This window comes from Arachis stenosperma, chromosome 7 (genome assembly GCF_014773155.1).
Source record: "Arachis stenosperma cultivar V10309 chromosome 7, arast.V10309.gnm1.PFL2, whole genome shotgun sequence".
Lineage (NCBI taxonomy): Eukaryota > Viridiplantae > Streptophyta > Magnoliopsida > Fabales > Fabaceae > Arachis > Arachis stenosperma.
In genome coordinates, this window is record NC_080383.1 from 27,529,566 (window position 1) to 27,538,359 (window position 8,794).

General features: G+C 36.2%; 1 non-coding gene across 1 annotated transcript; it reads right to left on the reverse strand.

Moving 5' to 3' along the window:
- Window positions 1-6,111: 6,111 nt before the first annotated feature.
- On the reverse strand, window positions 6,112-6,219 carry LOC130942690 (small nucleolar RNA R71). Its single transcript, XR_009071253.1, has one exon. It is a non-coding gene; the product is annotated as a small nucleolar RNA R71 (small nucleolar RNA).
- Window positions 6,220-8,794: the final 2,575 nt, after the last annotated feature.

Consider the following 8,794-nt stretch of genomic DNA (forward strand, 5'->3'; position numbering starts at 1 on the left):
GTTGAAGTTAGAAATGCTTTTCTTGATGAATATAATTTTTTTTATATATAATAAGCATGAAGGATTAAAAAGCAAATGATATGATCAGTACAAGTTCAGGGTGTTGCAGGAAGAAGTAAATGGTTGATGAAAGCTGGTAGAAATAGAGGTGGCAATAAAATGAGTAGGATGGATTTTTGTCCTGTTTGATTCCACCTTGTTTTGCAATAATTCATATAAAATCTGCTTTAAATTTATCTGCAGGTAGTAAAAAGTTAAATTCTAACTAGTCTCGCCCTTATCCGCTCTTATAATTATTAAAATCTAATAAATAAAATTAAATTTCGAACTTCATATAACCATCATTATATATATAATATAAATTAAAGTAAAAACTTAAATATAATACAACATTATTAATTATTTTATTAATTATTTTACATATATTATATATTAAAATTATATATATTATATATACCAGTGCGGTAAAAGTGGATATTACTTAAACTCAATTCTGCCCGCTAAAAAGTTGTCCCACACCGGGACGAATAATTACCCACCCTACGTGGGTAAGAATGGAATGGGATCCATGAGTTCGGGTAATGTTATCATCCCTAGCTAAAAATAAAGTGAGTACTTTATAATGAGTATATGTTAAAACTTAGAACACTCCTTTAAACAAAAGATTTAGAGTTCAGGGTATGTGTAAGGCTGAGCTCAAACATCAAATGTTTCACTTTTTAGAAAAATAAATGACAATTGATAAGTGATAATAGAAAAATAAAGAACGTCTCTTAATTGTAAAAAATGTAGATAAAAAAATTCTGTTTATAGATAATAATACATATAACATAAAGGTAATTATAATTCAGTAATTAAAAATAGATAATTTACAAATTTAAAATAATTAGAGAGCATATTTTTATAATTGTAACATTCTGAAAGAGCTTACATTTTAGCTCTAATTCTAATTAATGTAAACTGTGACATTCTATAGAATTTTACACATTTTCATGTAAACCACCATATCATGTTGCGGATTTGTGCAAATTGTACTAAATCCTAAACTGCAACACTCTATCGCGGATTATAGTCAACCCACTAAACTTAAGAAACTGTGAGACCATACAGCGGATTATGTGAGAACTAGTGAAGTTAATACATGTGAGGGTACAACGGATTATGCAGAAATCCGTTTGTGATAATTCACTATGGGCTATAGCCCATTATGAGAACAAAGAGCCATTATATATACTAATTGAACGTAATTGTCAAGTAGAGTTGCGCAGTTGCGCAGGCGACATGCGACAGAGAAATAGACCGAATTGAAAATGTAATGCGAGAAGATGATACGAACAAGGAGTCTATTGACATATAGTTAAGGATAGTGATGAGGATACAAGGAGCAATTCACGTACACAACATGGTCCTTTAAGTTTCGGCACATAACAACTCCTTGAATGCAAAGGATGGAATCAACTCAGTTGTTCCAATGCAAATGCTACGTTTGATGGTAAATGGAGAACCATCAATCTCCACCCTAGCATCCTTCATGTGTAGCCAACCTATGTTCAATGCCTCCTCAGGTAGATATTGTATGCTGCTGAGCTGTGGTATCACTCTGTCAACTTGATGCCACTCAATCACAATAAAATATGTTAAGCTTGTGACCGTCTGCAATAACCTAGAGTGCTCCTCAGTAAGTATCCTCGAGTGAACCACATCAACGGCAGAATAAGGCTCCCATATCAGAGAATCTATGCTTAGAGAATAACATAAAATGAAGCCTATCACCTACATATAATACAAACAACCACCATAAGTCTCTGCTCCTTGGCATTCGAAATCGATAGATAACTCGCCCACCTACAAATTTGTTTGTTAGTTTAACATACATGCACACTACTATATTAATATAAAACATGTATAACGCGAAAAACATTAAACGATACTTGGATACTAATAAGAATGAAAATGTGTCGAATTCATGTGGCCTCGGTGTCAAAAAATGCCAAAATATCCAAGACTGTAGTAGCTAACGTAGTCCAGCTAGGTTAGTAACATTTCTGTTGCAACCCAACACATGGATCTATACAACCATGCCAATGTAGCTGAACCCTAGCTATAATTGTCCAACTAATCAAGTTTTGCCACATACGATAACCATTGAAGGTGAACCCAGTTCTCATTCTTGTCACTGAACAACTGAGTGGATAGTAGCATCAAAATATAAGACCAAGCGTATATACGCAATGTGTCTTCACTAGCATTGGTAGGGAGCACCCTAAACCTTTCATGGAACCATGTAAAGTATATCATCATCTACTTGACTTTATTCAGAAGCTTCAACTCACCGAATAGCTCCTCAAACCACTCCCACGCTGGCTTCCCGTTAAGAATGAATTGTTTGAAGTCAATGAAGCACCCACTAATGGCCTTCCCATCAATAGGCAGCCCCAACTGATATGTCACGTCTTGCAGCGTGATTGTGCACTTTCGAACGACATATGAAAGGTGTTCATCTTAGGACGATACCTTTCAATAAATGCATTCACCATACGCTCATCCACCCAAAACCAATAGTTGTTCAACCTAGCCAAGTGATACAAACCAGCGAACTCCAAATAAGGTATGATCTGGTCATGTAGAGGCTGCTGAGCGGATAATTTATACGCTTTTTGGCATTATTTTTAGGTAGTTTTTAGTAGAATCTAGCTACTTTTAGGGATGTTTTTATTAGTTTTTATGCAAAATTCACATTTCTGGACTTTACTATGAGTTTGTGTATTTTTCTGTGATTTCAGGTATTTTCTGGCTAAAATTGAGGGACCTGAGCAAAAATCTGATTCAGGCTGAAAAAGGACTGCTGATACTGTTGGATTCTGACCTCCCTGCACTCGAGATGGATTTTCTGGAGCTACAAAACTCCAAATGGCACGCTCTCAATTGCGTTGGAAAGTAGACATCCATGGCTTTCCAGAAATATATAATAGTCCATACTTTATTCGAGTTTAGATGACGCAAATTGGCGTTCAACGCCGGTTCCATGCTGCATTCTGGAGTAAAACGCCAGAAACACATCACAAACCAGAGTTAAACGCCAAAAACACGTTACAACTTGGCGTTTAACCCCAAGAGAAGCCTCTGCATGTGTAAAGCTCAAGCTCAGTTCAAGCACACACCAAAGTGGGCCCCGGAAGTGGATTTCTGCACTTAGACTTATATCTGTAAACCCTAGTAGCTAGCTTAGTATAAATAGAACTTTTTACTATTGTACTAGCGTATTGTCTTTGGATTGATCTTTAATCAGTGTATGCGATTTTAGACCTCCATGGGGGCTGGCCATTCGGCCATGCCTGGACCATCACTTATGTATTTTCAACGGTGGAGTTTCTACACACCATAGATTAAGGTGTGGAGCTCTGCTGTTCCTTGAGTATTAATGCAATTACTATTATTCTTCTTTTCGATTCAGCTTATTCTTATTCTAAGATATTTGTTACACTTCAACATGATAAATGTGTTGATCCGTGACACTCATCACCATTCTCAACCTATGAACGCGTGCCTGACAACCACCTCCATTCTACCTTTGATTGAATGAGTATCTCTTGGATTTCTTAATCAGAATCTTTGTGGTATAAGCTAGAATCCATTGGCGGTCATTCTGGAGAATCTGGAAAGTCTAAACCTTGTCTGTGGTATTCCAAGTAGGATTTATGTGCTAATCTGAAATTCCCACTAGTGAATTACATAAGTATCTCTATCTATATTTTATGCTTTATTTATCTTTATATTTTCAAAAACCATTATAACCTTTTGAATCCGCCTAACTGAGATTTACAAGATGATCATAGCTTGCTTCATACCAACAATCTCCGTGGGATCGACCCTTACTCACGTAAGGTATTACTTGGACGACCCAGTGCACTTGCTGGTTAGTTGTGCGAAGTTGTGACAAAATGTGATTCACGTTTGAGAGCTCCAAGTCTTTGGCGCCATTGTTGATGATCACAATTTCGTGCACCAAGTTTTTGGCACCGTTGTCGGGGATTGTTTGAGTTTGGACAACTGACGGTTCATCTTGTTGCTCAGATTAGGTAATTTTCTTTTCAAAAAGTTTTCAAAAAATTTTTCAAAAAAAAAATTTCTTTGTTTTCGTTTTTCTAAAAATAAATTTTCGAAAAAAATCCAAAAAATTAATAAAATCATAAAAAAATATTTTTGTGTTTCTTGTTCGAGTCTAGTGTCAATTTTTAAGTTTGGTGTCAATTGCATGTTTTTAAAATTTATGCATTTTTTCGAAAAATTCATGCATGGTGTTCTTCATGATCTTCAAGTTGTTATTGGTAAGTCTTCTTGTTTGATCTTCATATTTTCTTGTTTTGTGTCTTTTGTTGTTTTTCATATGCATTTTTGTATTCATAGTGTCTAAGCATTAAAAATTTATAAGTTTGGTGTCTTGCATATTTTTTTTTCTTGAAAATTTTTCAAAAATAAGTTCTTGATGATTCATCATGATCTTCAATGTGTTCTTGGTGTTCATCTTGACATTCAAAGTGTTCTTGCATGCATTATGTGTTTTGATCTTGCATTTTTATGTTTTGAGTCATTTTTGTGGTTTTCTCTCTCCTCATTAAAAATTCAAAAATCAAAAAAATATTTTCCTTTTTTTTCTCTCATAAATTTCGAAAATTTGAGTTGACTTAGTCAAAAAATTTTTAAAACTTAGCTATTCCTTATAAGTCAAGTCAAATTTTCAATTTTAAAAATCCTATCTTTGCAAAACTTCTTCAAAAATCAAATCTTTTTCATTTTTCTTTTATGATTTTCGAAAATTTAAAAATATTTTTCAAAATCTTTTTCTTAATTTCATTTTAAAATTGAAAACTTTACTAGCAATTAATGTGATTGATTCAAAAATTTGAAGTTTGTTACTTTCTTGTTAAGAAAGGTTCAATCTTTAAATTCTAGAATCATATCTTTTAGTTTCTTATTAGTCTAGTAATCAATTTTAATTTAAAAAATCAAATCTTTTCTAAAATATATTTTTCAATCATATCTTTTCAAAATATCTTTTTCAAATCATATCTTTTTCAAAATCAATTTCAAAATCTTTTCTAACTTCTTATCTTTTCAAAATTGATTTTCAAATCTTTTTCAACTAACTAATTAACTTTTTGTTTGTTTCTTATCTTTTTCAAAACCACCTAACTACTTTTTCCTCTCTAATTTTCAAAAATTCCTCTCTCTTTTTCAAAATTCTTTTAATTAACTAATTATTTCAAATTTTAATTTTAATTTTATTTCCTCTCTTAAGTTTCGAATTCTAACTAATAATTAAAATAAAAACAAAAATATTTTTCTTCTCTTTTCTTCTAATTTTCGAAATTCTCTCTCTCTCACCTCCTTCTATTTATTTATTTGTTTACTAACACTTCTCTTCATCTAAAAATTCGAACCCTCTCTTCCCCTTTGTATTCGAATTTTTCTCCTCCTCCTTCTTCCATTCTTTTCTTCTTCTACTCACATAAAAGAATCTCTATACTGTGACATAGAGGATTCCTCTTTCTTTTCTGTTTCCTTTTTTTTCATATGAGCAGGAGCAAGGACAAGGACATTCTTGTTGAAGCAGATCCTGAACCTGAAAGGACTCTGAAGAAGAAGCTAAGAGAAGCTAAAGCACAACAATCCAGAGAAAACCTTACAGAGAGTCTCAAAAAAGAAGACATGGCCGAACCCAATAACAATGGTGGAGGCACAAGGAGGATGCTTGGTAATTATACTACACCTACTTCCAATTTTTATGGAAGAAGCATCTCAATCCCTGCCATTGGAGCAAACAATTTTGAGCTGAAGCCTCAACTAGTTGCTCTAATGCAACAGAACTACAAGTTCCATGGACTTCCATCTGAAGATCCCTATCAGTTTTTAACTGAGTTCTTGCAGATCTGTGATATTGTTAAGACTAATGGAGTAGATCCTAAAGTCTACAGGCTCATACTTTTCCCTTTTGCTGTAAGAGATAGAGCTAGAACATGGTTGGACTCACAACCTAAAGATAGCCTGGACTCTTGGGATAAGTTGGTCATGGTCTTCTTGGCCAAGTTCTTTCCTCCTTAAAAATTGAGCAAGCTTAGAGTGGATGTTCAGACCTTCAAGCAAAAAGATGGTGAATACCTCTATGAAGCTTGGGAAAGATACAAGCGGTTGACCAAAAAGTGTCCTTCTAACATGCTTTCAGAATGGACCATTTTGGATATATTCTATGATGGTCTATCTGAGTTTTTCAAGATGTCACTAGACTATTCTGCAGGTGGATCCATTCACCTAAAGAAAATGCCTGCAGAAGCTCAAGAACTTATTGACATGGTTGCAAATAACCAATTCATGTAGACCTCTGAGAAGAACCCTGTGAGTAATGGGACGCCTCAGAGGAAGGGAGTTATTGAAATTGATGCTCTGAATGCCATATTGGCTTAGAATAAAATGTTGACTCAGCAAGTCAACATGATTTCTTAGAGTCTGAATGGATTGCAAAATGCATCCAACAGTACTAAAGAGGCATCTTCTGAAGAAGAAGCTTATGATCCTGAGAACCTTGCAATGGCAGAGGTGAATTACTTGGGTGAATCCTATGGAAACACCTATAATTCCTCATGGAGAAATCATCCAAATTTCTTATGTAAGGATCAACAAAAGTCTCAACAAGGCTTTAATAATGGTGGAAGAAACAGGCTTAGCAATAGCAAGCCTTTTCCATCATATTCTCAGTAACAGACAAAGAATTCTGAGCAGAGCCCCTCTAGCTTAGCAAATATAGTCTCTGATCTATCTAAGGCCACTTTAAGTTTCATGAGTGAAACAAGGTCCTCCATTAGAAACTTGGAGGCACAAGTGGGTCAGCTGAGTAAGAAAATCACTAAAACTCCTCATAGTACTCTCCCAAGCAATACAGAAGAGAATCCAAAAAGAGAGTGCAAGGCCATAACCTTGCTTGGTGTGGCCGAATGTACAAGGGAGGAGAAGGACGTGAATCCCAGTGAGGAAGACCTCCTGGGATGTCCTCTGAACAAAAAGGAGCTCCACACTGAGGATCCTAAGGAATATATGAGGCTCACCTAGAGACCATAGAGATTCTATTAAACCTCTTTCTGCCATTCATGAGCTCTGAGAACTATTCTTCCTCTGAAGAGGATGAAGATGTAATTGAAGAGCAAGTTACTCAATATCTAAGAGCCATCATGAAGCTGAATGCCAAGTTGTTTGGTAATGAGACTTGGGAAGATGAACCTCCTTTGGTCATTAGTGAACTAAACACATGGGTTCAGCAAACTTTACCTCAAAAGAAACAAGATCCTGGTAAATTCTTAATACCCTGTACCATAGGCACCATGACTTTTGAGAAGGCTCTATGTGACCTGGGGTCAGGTATAAATCTTATGCCACTCTCTGTAATGGAGAAATTGGGGATCTTTGAGGTACAAGCTGCAAGCATCTCACTAGAGATGGCAGACAAGTCAATAAAACAAGCTTATGGATTGGTAGAGGACGTGTTGGTAAAGGTTGAAGGCCTTTACACCCCTGCTGATTTCATAATCTTAGACATTGGAAAGGATGAAAATGAATCCATCATTCTTGGAAGACCCTTCCTAGCCACAACGAAAGCTGTGATTGATGTTAACAGAGGAGAATTAGTCCTTCAATTGAATGGGGACTACCTTGTGTTTAAGGCTCAAGGTTATCCTTCTGTAAACATAGAAAAGAGGCACGATAAGCTTTTCTCAATACAGAGTCAAACAAAGCCCACACAATCAAACTCTAAGTTTGGTGTTGGGAGGCCACAACCAAACTCTAAGTTTGGTGTTGAACCCTCACATTCAAACTCTAAGTTTGGTGTTGGGAGGTCCCAACAATGCTCTGATGATCTGTGAAGCTCCATGAGAGCTCACTGTCAAGCTATTGACATTAAAGAAGCGCTTATTGGGAGGCAACCCAATTTTTATTTATCTATATTTCTATTGTTCTTTTATGTTTTATTAGGTTTATGATCATGTGGAGTCACAAAACAATTGCAAAAATTAAAAATAGAATCAAAGACAGCAGAAGAAAAAGCACACCCTGGAGGAAGAGCTTACTGGCATTTAAACGCCAGTAAGGAGTATCTGGCTAGCGTTTAACGCCAGAACAGAGCATGAAGCTGGCGTTGAACGTCAGAAACAAGTAGCAGTCTGGCGTTTAAATGCCAGGATTGCACCTAAGGAAAGCTGGCATTAAACACCAGAAACAAGCAGCAAAGTGGCGTTTAACGCCAGAAACAAGTATAGAGCTGGCATTTAACGCCAGAAACAAGCATCAGTCTGGCGTTAAATGCCATGATTGCATAAAAAAGGCATTTTACACGCCTAAAGGGTGCGGGGATGAGAAATCCTTGACACCTCAGGATCTGTGGGTCCCACAGGATCACCTCAGGATCTGTGGACCCCACAGGATCCCCACCTACCTTCTCCCTCTCTCTTACACCTTTTCATAATACTCTTCCCTAAACATCATTCACCAATCACCTCAATCACTCTTCCCCATCACCTTTTCACCACTCACATCCATCCTCTCTTCCCCATAAACCCCACCTACCTTCAAATTCAAAATTTCTTTCCCACCCAAACCCACCCTACATGACCGAACAATAAACCCCTCTCCCTCCACTATATAAACCCCTCCATCCTTCCTCATTTTCACACAACACTACTCTCTCTTCTTCCCCTTGGCTGAAACCTACACCTCTCTCCCTCTCCTCCATATCTTCTTCTTCTTC